General features: G+C 45.4%; 1 protein-coding gene across 2 annotated transcripts in view; it reads left to right on the top strand.

The window, feature by feature from the left end:
• Positions 1-6129: 6129 nt before the first annotated feature.
• SULF2 (sulfatase 2) overlaps positions 6130-17003 on the top strand; it is a 333591-nt gene continuing 322717 nt past the window's right edge. For both annotated transcript variants that reach the window (XM_066622862.1, XM_066622861.1), the window contains exon 1: positions 6130-6336. The gene's annotated coding sequence lies outside the window, so the exon portion shown is untranslated. The remainder of the gene's footprint in view (positions 6337-17003) is intronic.

Raw genomic sequence — 17003 nt, 5'->3', positions numbered from 1 at the left:
TATTCTGTTTTGCAACTATGTTAGCTAAAAAAAAAAGTCACTGCAAGAGAATGTGTAAACAATACATGTGGTACCTCACCAACCATTATTTTACAGGTTTGACTCATAAATCTGTATTTAACAGGTAACCAGTGTGAGCCTCAAAAGAGTCAGTTGGTTAGTGCTGGACTAGGACTGGGGAGTCCTGGGTTCAAATATTCCTTTCCGCCATGAGGTTTACTCAGGGCCCAATCCTGAAGACCAGGCGCTGGCCATCTGCTGGCGCGCCTGCGAGACTCAGTGCCAGGTCAGCACTGGTGCCTGCTCAGCTCCAGTCTGTGCTGAGCTAGTGCCAGCTGGAGGCCCACCACATGCTGCCGGAAGCAAGGGGTGAGCTATGGGTAGTGGAGAAGTGAGAGGTGAGTGGGGTGGGGAAGGCGGGGCGGGGCAGGGAGTGGGGGAGTGGGACCAGATCCAGAATCTCACATTGGGCCTCCTGGCCCGACACAGGGTTGCTCAACTCTGCGCCAGCTAAATAGCCAGTGTAGACTTGAGTAGCCCCATTGCAGGGCTTGGGCCTTCCCCTGAGGAGCCAGCAGAGGCTGCCTGAAACCCTTAGGATGCAGCAGCCACCATTTTGGCACAGCTACTCCTCTGAGCGCTGGGCAGCTCAGGATTGGGCTGCCCATGATCTTGAACCAATTGCAGTCCATTAACCTACCACATTGTGTTGTTGCACGTTCCTTGAAAGAAAGGTGGGATAAAAATTCAGCAAATGAATTAAGAGCCCACCTGAAAATAGCAATTGGTTCCTTTGGACAAGTTCTTTTATTATTGTGATATTTGAGACTTAAATTTGTTGTTGAGCTTTCATTCCATTTCTTAGAATAGATTGCTACACAATTCAAGCTGGTATTTGATGTTGGAGTTTGAGGTGTCTCAAAGTTTGTGAGAGTCACAAAGTTTCTAATTTCATTTAATAACATTGTAGGTTTCTGGGGAAAAGGAAATTGGCAACCACAATACAATGTGATCAATTGATTTAAGGAAAATGGAACCTTCTGTGACATTGTGACCTTTAGAAAGAACTGGATTAGCATGCCTGATGGATATAATTAACTCTTCAGAAAGCTACAAAAAGTCATGAACAGCCTATTTTAAACATTATTTATGAGCCACCAGTGCAGAAATAATGCAATATAATGGTTTCTACGAAACCCACAAAATGTTTTGCTTTTGTCGCATTAAAACCCAAATTACTGTTATTGACCATATTAATATAGAAAGGTTTTTCTTTCCACCTGTATTGAACTGAAGTGTCTTGTACTCTAATATGGAAATAGAATAGAAAAATTAGTTACTTTAATAAGTCGTCCTTGAAGAATGTAATCTCTGTTCTCCATTAAAAGTTAATATAAGTGGTGTGCTGAACTTTTTGTTAAGGCATCAGATTTTCTTAGATATAAATGACTGTACAGGTACTGCAGTTTAGAGCTGTTCCGCTTGCTAGACTGTGCTTTATCTTCCAAACTGTGTACAACTTTCACAGAATGCAAATGTATTTCTTGGTTGATTAGTAAAATTCTCAAATTCATTCCCAAACACTTCAAAACCATCTCTCAAAATTCTGAATTTGTAAAGGTATTTATACTAAACAGTCTCTTTTAAAGCACACAATGTCTGTGTGATGGGTTAGTCACCATTAACTAAATTAAGTGTCAAGAATTTACTGCCTAGAATGAATTGAGAGATAATATGGTAATTAGTATAATTAGCTGTGATTAATGCCTGGGAATAGATTATTAGCCCATGTTATGTCTCTCTAAACAACTGAAATATTATTCTTTCCATAATCTCCCCTTTCACTTAAAATATTACTTCCCTTCATTTTAGGATTTGATATGGAAAATTGAGTCAAGTTAGGAGGGGCAAAATCTCATGAAGAGCGCAATCTTAACCGGCGCTGGAGCAGGCAAGCCAGGAGGCTTGTGCTGCATCCAACGCGGGATTGCAGCAAGCAGCAGCCCGCCCCCAGCTCCCCGCGTGCCCGCCCCAGGCCCTCCCTCCCCCAGCCCTCCCTCCACCCAGTAATGCCCCCTCCCACCCCCTCCCCACGCCCCCACGCTTACCTTTGCTGCTTATGTCAGCGTGCTTGCACCGACACAAGTGACAGCACAGGAGCCATGGCGGAGGCTTCTGCCTCTGTCCGCATCTGAATGTGCCGACGCCGCTGCCGCCTAAGAAGGCACAAACGTGTAATGCAACCCTCCAGGGCCACCTATACCGGCATAACTGCCGGTTAGGATTGCACCCGAAATGTCCTAAGGAAGCATTTCATCCAGCTAATATACCTCCTTTGGGAGTCTCATGGCCCAGGAGAACACACTTTCTTTTTATTGAACATGTGGTCTGCCCTATCCTCTGCCTACCTGCCTCCTCCTGCTCCCTGTATTCAAAAGGGAAGAGTGATGCTCTCTACCCACCACTGATGCTCTCTACCCACCACTCTCCTCTCCTCCACCCTCCCTCTTCTGCTTTGTTCCCTCCTATTTTCTGAATCCAGGGAGTGGGAGAAGGAAGGGGGGGGGGAAATAGAACACCACCAGGACATTATAGGCTGTCCCTGAAAAGAATGCAAGCGCCTTCCAGCCAGTTATAATAGCTACATATAGGGACAGCCAACATGAGAGTTGGATTTTGAGGATAGGGTCAAACTATTTGTGACCTCAAATGTGTAATTGGAGCATCATGGGTTTTTCCCCTTTACTAAACAGTGCACTCAAGGGGCAATTAGATGACTCCAAACCATGGCTGGGGGGGGGGGTGTAGTACTTTAGTACCTTGCAGTTCTAGTTGAAAGTTGAAGCCCCTACATATGCTGGTTTTTATGGTTAAAAAGGCTTCAATTGCATTTATTGAAACTTCTTTTCCATTAAAAATAGAATGGAGGAGGTCTGTGATTGGGACCAGAACAGTGGCAAGAGCAAAGTCCTAAGGGGCCCCCCCCCCCGCCACGCTTTCAGGCCATTCCATGTCCACCCTCCTACAATATGTAATAAAAGGAGGAAACACAGAATTCAATGACAAGTTTAGGGTCACATCTAGTATGACCCTTAGATGGCTTTGAAACAGAATGTCAAGCATAGCTGCATCATATATGCCCTCCATGCCCTGCTTCTGAATGTCTTGAAAGCATCTGCCAGACCACTGTCAGGATCAATGCTAAACCAATTGGACCTCTGGTCTGATGCACCAGGACTTGTCTCATGTTATGATTTTGAAGAAGCAAGAGAAAGGTGAAATCATGTGAGTTTTCTAGAAGGAAATTTGAACCATGGGGGCAGCAAGGGAAACAGGAAATCGTTTTAGGAGGAAGAACTTGATGGCAGTATTAGGTCAGGAGATGCAGGCAAATAAACAGTGGGTGAAGTAAAGTCTTAGAAAACACTGAAAGCAGGGATAAAGAGAATGCACTGTTGAAGAGAGTTCAGTGTAGAGATTTGAAATGGTGCCTTGAGAGCTCCAAGTGATGAGAGGTGAATTGTTTTGGCAGTGACATTTTGGATAAGAGCTGAGAAAAGCATACTGAGATATTGCAAGAGTGTCGGAGTAAGGACCGCAGCAGTGGAAATGGGAGATGCTGCATCAGGGCTGGCTTTCAGCCAGTCGGACCTATTGCTCCCAGCTGGAACCTGCACCTAAGGGACCCCTGTGCTAGGGTAATCTAGTCTTATATGCAATTTTACATTAAAATGTGCTTAGATCCATTTGGTTCATAAACTCACATGAACTTTAGGCACACATTTTGATTGCTTTCTGTTCTACCATAGAGACATAAGGTCTATAATGTTATTTATATCTCTAAGATTCTGCAGACCTTGGCTATGAACCTGGGACCCTACAAAAAGGTTTCCAGTTGGGCCCTGCAGCTCCTAAGGCTGGCTCTGTGCTACATGATTTTCTTCCCCTTCAATGCTCACAGAAACACATGTTAGGAAGAAGGGGAAAACAGCTTCCCACAGTGTGAGACATATACATGGTGAAAAACAAATGTAGGTACTGTATCAGATTTAAAACATGAATTAAGCCTTGGCTGATAAATGGAACTGATGCAGAAACAGATACATAAAATGAACATGTAACCATTTTATACCTTACAAGGTAAAAACGGGAAGGCATAAAACTGTTGATGTGTACCTGCTGCACCCCTCAGGAAAGATCTTGTACCTTTTAAGTATCTATGTAACTTTAATTTTGAGGTAAATTTTAATTATGACTGTAAATTTGTTTAGTATAATATAGCATGATGAACACACAAAAAAATTTATATTCCCTATAAACAAAAAACATTAGTATTTCCTAAGGAGAGATCTTGGCCCTTGACTATGCTAGCATTCCACAACATAGCAGTCTCCTGCAAACATCAGCAGAGTCAACTTAGGGCCCATGGTAAGGGAATAAATGTTCCCATACCGTAAGAAGGCCCCAGTTACTGCCCCTCCATCACAGGATACAGTACAGTGCAAACCCCACTGGCACAACTGCACCAGCACTGGAAAATTGGATAGGATTGGGCCCTTAGTGTCCATGTGCTAATTTTGGCCACTTGAGAACCCTGCCAGTCAGGTGCTTCAAGTTACTCCTTTTAACAACATAATGCAGGGTACAATTCTTTAAAAATAAAAATAAACTGCTGTACAAACATAATCTACATGTTCCTCAATCATGTAAACGGCCCAAGGGCCAAAAAAGATTCCTCATTAACAGGCCACGGCTTTGAAAGCAGTCCCAGAGTAGGTGAGCATGGCAGAATGGAACCTGGGCAATATGAAGGGGAGTTTTGACCTCCCGTGTTTTTCCTATATAAATCGAACCTAGCTAGAGGGTGCAAAGCATGAAGTTTTGCAGGGAGCCTCCATTTTGCTCCCCACACCTGGAATGGCTCCAAAGGGGATGGAGAGGGGGCCTCTTGCACACTGCGGTGAGGCTCCCTGCAAAACTTAACACTTTGCTAACAGAACAAAATGGCTAATATTATAATGCCATTGTACAAATCTATGGTAAGGCCACACCTGGAGTATTGCGTCCAGTTCTGGTCGCCACATCTCAAAAAAGACGTAGTGTAAATGGAAAAGGTGCAAAAGAGAGTGACTAAGATGATTACTGGGCTGGGGCACCTTCCTTATGAGGAAAGGCTATGATGTTTGGGCCTCTTCAGCCTAGAAAAGAGACGCCTGAGGGGGGACATGATTGAGACATACAAAATTATGCAGGGGATTGACAGAGAGATGCTCTTTACACTCTCACATAACACCAGAACCAGGGGACATTCACTAAAATTGAGTGTTGGGAGAGTTAGGACAGACAAAATAAAATATTTCTTTACTCAGCTTGCGATTGGTCTGTGGAACTCCTTGCCACAGCATGTGGTGATGACATCTGGCCTGGATGCCTTTAAAAGGGGATTGGACAAGTTTCTGGAGGAAAAATCCATTACAGGTGACAAGCCATGATGTGTATGTGCAACCTCCTGATTTTGGAAATGGGCTAGGTCAGATGCAAGGGAGGGCACCAGGATGAGGTCTCTTGTTACCTGGTGTGCTCCCTGGGGCATTTGGTGGGCAGCTGTGAGATACAGGAAGCTGGACTAGATAGGCCTATGGTCTGATCCTGTGGGGCTGTTCTTATATTCTTATGCTCCCCCGCTAGCTACGCCACTGCTCAGACCCACCTCCACTCGTGTGCTCTGTTAGGGCGCCTGCCGGCCTGCGAGCCCAATCCTAGGCATGTCTACTCAGAAGCAGGTCCCATTACAGTCGATGGGGCTTACTCCCAGGTAAGTGTGCAGCCTTAGAGCTCAGACTACAGGCACCCGGCGGCGGCAGCATGTTGGGCGAGAAGGACTAGCAGGTGGCTGGAAAAGTTGGAAGGCAGCGAGGGCTGGAGGGGAGGGCAGGCGGGCTTCCAGTGGGGCGGCTAAACCTCCCCCCTGCTCCGCGCTGATGGGGGGAGAGAAGAGCGCGGAGGCTTCGCAGCAGCCCCCCGAGGCCAGGAGGCGCCTTGCAACAGATGGTTGCAGCGGGCGAGGCGAGGCGAGGCATCCCCTCCGGCGCGTCCCGCGCGCAGCCCAGCGGAGAGCCCCTGGGACGCACCGGCGGAGAGGGCGGGACCGAGGCCGCGCCAGCAGCTGTGTGGTCCTGCAGGGCGCGAGCGGCGCATTCCATTGTGCTGCGGGGCTCGCAGCCCTTTCTCTGCCCCGCTGCTGCTGGCTGGAGAGCGCCCACCCCGGGGCCGGGGCCAGCTCCTACCCCGCCTGGCTGCCCTGCGCGCCTGCATGCTGCAGAGGGGCTGCCTGGGGTAAGTGGCTTGGCTTGGTTTGCGGGGGGAGGGAGGGAGGATCCGCGTTCTCTCTCCTGCTGCTGCTGCTGCCCAAATGTGACCTTGTTCCTGCGCGCAGGAGGCAGGACCGGCTCCTCTGCTGCTGCTGCTTTCCCTTCCCCAAAGCTGCTGGGGGCGAGCCAAGGCAGGGGCTCCAGAAGCGCTGCGCGTCCTCCTGGGCGAGAGGAAAGTCCTGCCAGGAGAAGCTTCCTCTTCTTCTGGGCAGAGGCAAGTTTCCTCCCATCCTTTCAGAAGGCGCACTTGCCGAGGAGGAAGAGGAGGGCGCCTACTGGACTTGCTTCCAACCCAACAGCCGGAGGGCCTCAGCCGGGAGCCTGTCAGGTCCTGTCCAGTCGCCCTGCCAGAGGGGCATGCGCTGCATCCTGTGGTGGGCAGGCAGCCACAGAGGCCTCCTCAAATTATGGGAGCATTTGTTCCCTTGCCTCTGGGCTGCATTCCAGCTACACCCCTGCTGGAAAGTTGGCTAGGATTGGACCTTCAGGCTGCAACCCCCTCCTCACTTTCCTAGGAGGAAGCCCCATTGAACACAATCGGTCCACAGTGTTTCTCAAACCCACTAGGTGGGTCGCGAACCAATTACAGGTGGGTCCCCATTCATTTCAGGTTAGACCTGATGCTCCCATGGTATGTGATTGCATTTGGGGAAATGTGACAGATCTGTACTTTTAACAGTCTGCTATGTATATGCTCTGAACAATGATAGGAAATGGGACTTACTCCTGGGTGAGTTGGGTAGGATTGCAGCCTAGGATTGTAAAAAGTTTTCCTGCTGGATGATGTCACTTCCGGTCATGACATCACTTCTGGTGGGTCCTGACAGATTCTCCTTCTAGTAAGTGGGTTCCAGTGCTAAAAGTGTGAGAACCACTACATAGGACTTACTTATGTGTAGGCACACATAGGTTTGTGTCCACAGAATGCCAAAGTCATGGCTCAGCCCCGGAACCTATTTTGAAAGCCAAGGAAGAGAAACACATTCAGAGTGATCCCCCCCAGCCCCATAACCTGTTTTGAACCCTGGACGCTACTCATTTTTGGAAATTAACCTTAATTTATTTAACCCAGCCCTATCTATGCTTACTCAGAAGTAAGGCCCATTGTGTTCAAAAGGTCTTCCTTCCAGGAAAATTTGTATAAGATGGCAGCTGGGCAGAGAGAGGAGAAGAGGTGGCAGCACCTTTCCTGCCCCCTTTTCCATTTACTGTTGGCCTCCCCCCATGTCTGTGTGCCACAACCTCTTCTTGCTCCCCCTGCTCTGAAGGGAGTGGATGGGGGCTTCCCCATCCCCTCCCCACTTGAGATTCCAACTCATTTACAGAGCAAGAGAGAGGCACAGCACCTTTTTGTCCACATGCAGGAAAAGCAGCTTTCTGACATGTCTTCTCAGAAGTAGGCACAGAGAACAAACTGCATGCGAATCAAGCTGTCACTGGCAAGAGCAGGATGTTTTGTACCCTCAGAAGGGTAAACTCTCTGAGGAAAGCTCCCACCCCTCTTGATTGCCATGTGCTGCTTGGATACATGCAGACACAGGAGTCTGACAAGGGATGATTGGCAGTGTGGGAGGAGGGACTAGTGTGGCTTTTGCCACAAAGAAAGCCCCAAATTGGAGTGAACATGTGGCCACAAATCCCACGTAAGTGGAAACTCACAGAAGTGTTTTCCCACAGAGTAGCTACATGTTTGGTCTGGGACTTAGAAGGAAAAGTGGCAGGGATTCAGCAATGTTGACCTATCAGGCTGATTGTACGTTCACAAAATTTCCTGATATGTGTTGCCTGTATGATAATGTCATTTCAGGTGATGATGATTAAGGGTTAGTTCATTTACCTGCTTGAAAGCATCTAATGCATCCAACTAACTTGGGCTGCAATCTAGTGTAGTCGCATGGAGGAGGGAGTTTATTCTATATTTAACAGTGTATATTAAATTTAGCAATGGTATAGAGCTCAATTATTTCAGTATAACTGATGGCAAGTATTTCAGTCTCATCCAGAATGGTAGAACTTCCCTGTACCAATGTACTAGTAATCTGCAACTGAAGTGGTTCCATATGTCCCAAAGAAAAGTGGAGGGTGGGAATCTTGCCAAGGGATTCTGCTGCGTATAGAAGTACTCTGGAGACATTTGTCGCTTGCTTTTTTTTTGGTGTTGAAGGAAGCTACAGATGGAGAGCTGAATGACAGTTCTGTAGGATCATCACCCTCTGTCAATTTTTAGTCTGTTCTTTTTCCACCTCTTACAGAGGAATCCACTACTAAAGATTCTAGTCACTAACACAGGAACAAGATACTTTTTCTCGTAGTGGACAACACAATTATTATTTCTGATATGTACTTTATTTCCCTGGCAAATTTAAAGAGAAAGTTTTCTAAGTACTCCAGATTTTAAAAGAAAATGACAATAATTTATCCCTTTACTATTTCATGGGTCGGACATTATATTTAAAAGTGGTATAAGATCACCATTACAGGTAATCTGGAAATCTTGATAAAAGCCTAATTTATGGCCCAATCGTAGACATGCCTACTCAGAGGTCCCATTATAATCAATGGGGCTTACTCCCAGGTAAGTGTGAACAGGACTGCAGCTTAAGATATTTTGTGTCAACCATGGTTTTATATAAAATCATAGCTTAACTAATATAGTTTGTACACAGTTTCCTGCTTTTGTGAGAAATGGGAAGTTGTGCTTTGTTACAAATCGCAGCCAGCCGCTTTAAATCTCTTCCTCTCATGTATGAGTTGCTCTGCACTTATTGTTTATATCTGAATTATACTGGAATGAGTAAGAATACGTGGCTGAACCAACAGTTTCTGTTGGGGTTTCTCATCAATGTATGTAGGGGTTGACGGTTTTGGATAACAATCTTGGAATTGTTGTTTTACCAGAAATAGACTTCTTTAGAACATTGTTTACACACTGCCTAGGCAGCTCACAAGCCCAGGAATTTAGGCAGTGCATGTGGGCCTCATGTAGCTGAGGTACTATCCTATTTCCATTGTGCTAAGGTTTGTTCTTTTTACTAGTATTTTCTCAGTAATGGTTGTGATGTCCCTGGAGTCCTTTTGGAGAGTTCTCACCCCTCTCTTTATTGTGATATTCAGGGGATCATTTGTTAAGCCTATTTAGGGTCCAATCCAATCCAATATGTAACCACAATGCAGCCCCGAGTTAAAGAAACAAATATTCCCTTATCTTGAGGAGGTCTCCTTGACTGCCCTCCCAGTTCAGGATGTAGCGCCTGCCGCATTGGCATGGCTGCATGAGTGCTGGAAACCTTTAAATGGGTGTCTAATTGCTTTAAGCTTGAGCATCCTCAGTACCCAAAAATCAATGGCTGCCACTACCTACTAAGTCAGGGCTTTTCAAACTGGGGTGTTGTGACACCCCAGCCAGAGGGCCCTGGCCTTTTTCCCCTTAAGGGGAAGGGGCAGGGGGGATGCAGTGACGCAATCCCCAGGATCGCACTGGTAAGGGCGCTGCATGGATTGGCATGTACTCACCAGTCCCTGCAGCAGCCTCCCGGGCGTGTGGGGAGCCATGTGCGAGCGTCTGTCTGCAGGGCTCCCTTAAGCTTAAAAAGTGAAAGTGCAGCCCCCCCCTGCACAAAACCGGAAGTAGAGCGCGATCGATGCACTTTCACTTTTTAAGCGACGGGGAGCCCTGCTGAGGCTCGCGCAGGGCTCCCCGCACCCCTGGGAGGCTGCTGCAGAGAGTGGTGAGTACATGCCAATCCATGCAGCCCCCTTAGCGACACAGTCCTGGGGATCGCATCGCTGGCTGCCCCCTGCCCCTGCTGCCCTCCTCCCTACAGGGACTTACTGCGGTCCTCAAACTCCCTGTGAGTTTGAGAACTGCAGTACTAAGTTAAAGAACAGGCCAAATCCCCATCCCCGTCCCCATCCCCATCCCCAGCCTGAGCCGTGTTACATGGGCTGCTTGGATTGCACCCACGAAATTGTGGGCACAGATCTGAGTAGCTCTATTGAAGTGGCTGGGTCATGACATGGGGTAAGGGGAAAAATGTCCACTTACCCCTGTTGTCCTCCAGCTGGCCCCTACCTTGTGCTGGACACAGCGCAGGCCACTTAGCCTGCCTATTCCAGTGCAAGTTAGGTGTACATCCTAAGTGTATTAATAGGAACACACACAGAGAGTAAAACATTGGTTCTACTTCTAGTCTTATCTGACATAACAGGCAGGTAAGATATTTTATGTGGCTGTAGGAGCCATAGCAAAACGCAGTAGTTTTGTGTCAGGATTCAAAATTTTCTCCCTGCTTTCCTGGTAGTGCAGGAAAGATGCAATGTGAAATCTAGGGAGGGTAGGTTCTGCTAACTCCACACTGAAGAATGTTTATAAAAGACTTGGTTTTATATTGATATGAAACTTGGCTGCAAAACTGATGCAGTGGTAAAGCCTGCCTTAGGAAGATACTCCAGTTCAGAATATAAAGCAGGGTCATCCTTTCCATAGCTTATCCAGTGAAACAACTAGTAGCTACAGCCAACTTATTCTCCTTAGAAATGGAAGTAGTTGTTCCACTCAGATATATAACTTCTATACATAACAACAGCCCCGCTAGATCAGGCCATAGGCCCATCTAGTCCAGCTTCCTGTATCTCACAGTGGCCCACCAAATGCCTCAGGGAGCACACAAGACAACAAGAGACCTGCATCCTGGTGCCCTCCCTTGCATCTGGCATTCTGACATAGCCCATTTCCAAAATCAGGAGGTTGCACATACCCATTATGGCTTATAACACATAATGGATTTTTCCTCCAGAAACTTGTCCAATCCCCTTTTAAAGGCATCTAGGTCAGATGCCATCACCACATCCTGTGGCAAGGAGTTCCACAGACCAACCACAAGCTGAGTAAAGAAATAGTTTCTTTTGTCTGTTCTAACTCTCCCAACACTCAATTTTAGTGAATGTCCCCTGGTTCTGGTGTTGTGTGAAAGGGAAAAAGCATCTCTCTATCCACTCTGTCCATCCCCTGCATAATTTTGTATGTCTCAATCATGTCCCCCCTCAGGCGTCTCTTTTCTAGGCTGAAGAGGCCCAAACGCCGTAGCCTTTCCTCATAAGGAAGGTGCCCCAGCCCAGCAATCATCTTAGTCACTCTCTTTTGCACCTTTTCCATTTACACTATGTCCTTTTTGAGATGTGGTGACCAGAAATGGACACAATGCTCCAGGTGTGGCCTTACCATCGATTTGTACAACAGCATTATAATATTAACCTTTTTGTTCTCAATACCTTTTCTAATGATCCCAAGCATAGAATTGACCTTCTTTACTGGCACCGCACATTGGGATGACACTTTCATCATGCTGTCCACCACCACCCCAAGATCCCTCTCCTGATCTGTCACAGAGAGCTCAGAACCCATTAGCCTATATGTGAAGTTTTGATTTTTTGCCCCAATGTGCATGACTTTACGCTTACTGACATTGAAATGCATCTGTTGCCCATTATGCCAGTTTGGAGAGATCCTTCTGGAGCTCCTCAAAATCGCTTCTGGTCTTCACCACTCGAAAAAGTCTGGCGTCGTCTGCAAACTTAGCCACTTCGCTGCTCACCCCTGTCTCCACGTCATTTATGAAGAGGTTGAAAAGCACCGGTCCCAGGACAGATCCTTGGGGCACACCGCTTTTCACCTCTCTCCATTGTGAAAATTGTTCATTGGCACCCACTCTCTGTTTCCTGGTCTTCAACCAGTTCTCAATCCATGAGAGGACCTGCCCTCTAATTCCCTGACTTTGGAGTTTTTTCAGTAGCCTTTGGTGAAGGACAGTTGCATAGGGAGAGATGCTGAACCCTATAAGAGTCGTGTTGGCAGTTTTATTCCTATTTTTTTCAGATACTTTTTTACATTATGGGATTTACATCATGGGTTTACATTTACTTTGTACATTATGGGCCCAATCCTATCCAATTTTCCAGCTCTGGTGTAACCACAATGCAGCCCTGTGGCAAGGTATGAGAACATGTGTTCCCTTAAGAAGGCTCAAGTGACTGCCCCCACTCCCCACAGGATGCAGCACATACCTTATTGGCACAATTGCACCAGCACTGGAAAATTGGATAGGATTGGGCCCTATGTCTGATAAAATTGTCTGTGTGAAACTGTAGCTCCCTATACACTCCCTATATTTACACAAGCTTGCAAACTGCATGAACTTGGCCCTTTGCAGGGCAGTTAGCTATATGACTTCAGGGCTTGAGACAATTAGTTATCTGATCTTTCCATCACCTGTGTTTTCATTGGAGGCTCTGCAGGACCCACCAGAAATCAGGTCCCGACCCACAAGTTTGAGGAATGCCGGCCTATATCATCCATTCTCGAAGAGGGTCTAATGGGGTTCCCTGGCACATATGAAGGGGGCCACAGACTGAAAATTATAATTTTATGTTTATCGGTTCATGTTGTATTCTTGTTTGAAAAGGTTGAGAATGGCTGGCCTAGTTGATGGGAAGGGGCAATTACACATGGCAGAAGAATAGTGTCTGGTACTGATGTCAAGAACAGATAGCATATCTTTTGGAGGTCTGAATGCAGAATAGAAAATAGAGGAAAAAAGTCACAAGTAGAAAGGACAGAACCAGGGACAGCTCCAGACAGTTGACAAGTTGTTTTGATAAGCCAAGGCTGCTTTAGTTTCGATCAGGGGTGTCAAACTCATGTCATACAGAGGGCTGAAAAGCATTCATGATGCCTGGTCAGGGCCGGAGGTGATATCATTACACAGGAAGTGATGTCATTAAACAAGTCAAAACCAGAAATAAACACTCTGTTCTCATATAGGAACTCATAAGCTGCTAATGACAGGAGAGAAAATACACAAATCTTGATCATATTTCAAGATATGGGAGAGCCCAATTATCATGTGGGCCACCCTTTCAGCAGTGTCACCTCAGCATTACTCAGCAGCTGAGAGCCTGAGGGTCAGCTAAAAAGCTTCTGAGGGCTGCATCCGGCCCCCAGGCCTTATGTTTGACCCCCCTGGTTTAGATGATATACAGCAGCAGTGTAGGAGCTTCTGTTCCAAGAGTTCATTTCATGAATGCTGCATAACATTTTGAGACCTGCGATCATGTTGGTGTAGCTTATCACATAGATTCTCACATCTAATTATTCTACCCCCCTTCCCAGCTGGGTGCTGATTATGTAGTAAGGAGCTGTGTGATTGGCACATGTAGTGACAAGCCTTTAAATATTATAGCAGTGCCATGGGATAAACTCACAGAAAGCAGCTCCCACGCTATTGCTGTAATCTCTGAAGGTCACCAAAGTGCCTGGTAGACCAAAATATTATACCCTGCTGAAGCCCCTCCTATCCCACTGGAGACTGGACCTCACTTAACCCAGTTCTGCCCAACCCACAGGTGTACACTTTTGTTCCCTGTTGCGTATAGCTAATGTTGAGCAGAAATGGCTTAAAGAGCTCTGGGTCAGATTCTTGTTTTCCTATGCTACATGCTAGCTTCCCAATGTGCCTTCTTATTTCTTAAGCAGGAACTTACAGGGCTTTGAGCCATCCAGCAGGATGTTGAGGATCCCAGCTTCAGTAGTTGGAGTTACTTATATTGGGGTATGGCTCCGCTGTTCAATTCACAAGATTCCCCCTATAGTACTAAGCTTTATCTGGATCAGGTTATGTGATGTGACTTCATCTGAGCTGGTATAGGCCTCTGAGGACCCAATCCTATTTAACCTTCCAGTGCCGTTGCAGCCCCGAGGTAAGGAAACAAGTGTTCCCTTATCTTGATGGAGCTCTATTACTGCCCCTCCCACATGATACAGCAGATGGCACTGCGGTATTGGCACTGGAAAGTTGGATAGGATTAGGCCCTGAGTTACTGTTGGGGCCAGTATAATAGTATTATCAATATATAACCTGCTTTTCAACCACAAAGCAACTTGATCAATGTGGAAAACATCTGTGCCAGCAACAGCTAAGTGTGTGTGTTCCTGGCTTGATTGCGCTCCACATATTACGTAGTACAGCACTCAGCATACAAGCTATCACTATCCCCTTGTCTGGGGTGCTGCTATGTGGAAACACTTTTTAACAACATTCATATGTTTGAACGAGCCCTTAAAGGATGTCTTGAAGAAGGTGGTATTCTCTGAGGAAACTTCCCTTCCTTTTAGTATTCTCTGTAGTTCAGAATGTCACAGATGCTTTTATCATGTTACAGAAAAGTGGTGACCTCTCCACCTGCTTAATATTTGGTATCATCACTGTGCTAGTCACAGCATGGAGCTTTGACACAACACATCCCCTGCCCAGAGGACTTGCTATCTAGTTGAGACAGAAAAGAAAAAAAATGGGTGAGGAGGTTGAGGATTGTCAATAACTAGAGAATAAGCAAAGGAGAGTCTAATTGCAGCAAAGCAGGAGAGATGAGTCGAAGGTGGTTTAGTGAAGATTTTCTAAGAAAGTTGGTTTAAAGGGGAAGGAAAAAGGAACCTGATACATAGAAACAGAATTTCACAGGCATAGTGACCAACATCCCAGAAGACAATGAGATTATAATGGAAAAAGGAAATCAGTTAAGTAAACCTGTGTGGAATTTTGTTTGTTTTGGCAGTTTTATGACCTCCTTCAGCATATTTCCTAAGATGGCATTTTGTCTAAAGCCAAGCAAATACAATGACAGAAGACAATTTTAAAAAAAGATTAAGACCACAGAAGCAACATATTAAGAACAAGTCATAAAAACGTTATGTCCAGCTATGAAATATGCTGGAAAGACTGGGCGAATTAAAAATAAAAAGTCTTCATGAGGTGCTAAAAAGGCATTGAAGTTGGCATCAGGAAAGCTTTCGGGGGGAGAGAGTTCCATATCCATGAAGTCATAGCTGAAATGGCCCTCTAACTACCTAACTTCTGTAGACATGAGAACCTGGAGGGGTTCCTGGGATGCTGAAGTATTGTAGTCTCATGTGGAATAAAGAAATTTCATGTGAATGTAGCAGTCCTTTAAGTAGCCATTTAGGAAAAATAAGCACTTTTAAACGCAAGAGGAGTGCCATTTTAAAAGGGGCCTCTGCCCAGAATGCAGGGGTTAATATCTACTAATAAATAATAATAAAAGAAATAATGTACAAGAAAATATTATGAAAAATCTTCTTAAAATATAGTAATTAGGAAAAATTTATGGCTTGCTGGTCAAAAACATGCCAGGCTCCATTGTGCAATACATGTAGTTCTCTACTCTACCCTACCTTTTGCTCTGTCTTGATTAGTGGAACACAGAATTTTAATCCTATGCAGTGGGAAAGATGGACTCTTGGAATACATTGCTTTGAATTGTAACCTTTCTGCTAACTTGTACTTCTTGTTGCTTTGTAAAATTCAGGAAGTGAACGGTTCTTTGTGCAATAATAATAAGTCTTTCAAAATGCAGATGGATTTTGCCTTTGTATTGCATTGTGTAAGAGGCAGGTTGTTGCTCCTTCATTAGTCCATGACTTGGAATCTTCTTATTGCTTGCGCATCTCCCTATCTCATTGTGCCAGGTTTGTAGTATGCATACTTTGAAGTTCATTTGTTCAGAAGATGCTTTTTGTCTCAAGAGGCCAGTTAATGTGGAGAAATGTGAGATGCTATTTTGTATGCAGCCAAAATGGTGGGTAAGAAGTAACAAACATAAAACAAGATTGGTTACCCAGTAGAGTGTTTTCTTCTTTTGACGACGAAGTCAATGTTTTAGGGCATGGAATGGCTTGTTCTAATTGCTTTTCTACTGTTTTTACTTGTTGCTTTTGCTCTTTTTGAAATATCTTGTGCTGGAAAACCCTATGGGTAGATAGAACCCTGTTAACATTTCCCATCCATGCATAGTAGGAAAGAGCTAAGATTCCAACATTCAAGGGGAACTCTTTTCCCATGTTCAGCATTCATCAACGAAGATAAATGGTGAACGTGTGCAGAGCAGTGCTTCAGGAATGTATCCATGGCATGACTAACATGACACAAAGCTGCCCTCCATGCATTCAGTGTGTGGGTTAAAGGAATAGATCTTCGGTTTGAGCTTGTTTAAGTTAGCATACGGTAACTTAAGTGTTTAGAATGCTCAGTCCATTGAACTATTTCAGTATGTGTTTGGGTATCTTGGAAAGCCAAAGCTAGTTCCAGTTAGTTGTTTTTTTGTGCACTGTGTGTTTATAATTGCAGTAGAGCAAGAGAGGCTAGGAAGGTTGTTCAGCAAAAATCTTAATATGTCTAGATGTCTAGATCACAAGCCTGCCATGTTCCTCTAAAGCGGGGGTGTCAAACATAAGTTCTGCAGGCCAGATGCAATGTATCTCCCAGTGTGATAATTGGGCTCTCTTATATCATAAAATCATGAAGAAGATTTGCACATTTTCTCTTTTGTCAATTGCAACAAATGAGTTTCTATGTGAGAACGAAGTGCTTATTTTTGACCATCATCTACTTAATGATATCAGTTCTGGCCTCAGCAGGCACCATGAATGCTATTCAGCGCACTATATGAAATGAGTTTGACACCACTGATCTGAAAGGTCAATCAGGGGTTGGTTTTTATATGTGAAAATGCTACTGTCTGCACCCATATAACCATATATCTTACTGGGTTTGTAGTCTA

This window comes from Tiliqua scincoides, chromosome 4 (genome assembly GCF_035046505.1).
Source record: "Tiliqua scincoides isolate rTilSci1 chromosome 4, rTilSci1.hap2, whole genome shotgun sequence".
Taxonomy (NCBI): domain Eukaryota; kingdom Metazoa; phylum Chordata; class Lepidosauria; order Squamata; family Scincidae; genus Tiliqua; species Tiliqua scincoides.
This window is presented reverse-complemented; position numbering and strand designations above follow the sequence as displayed.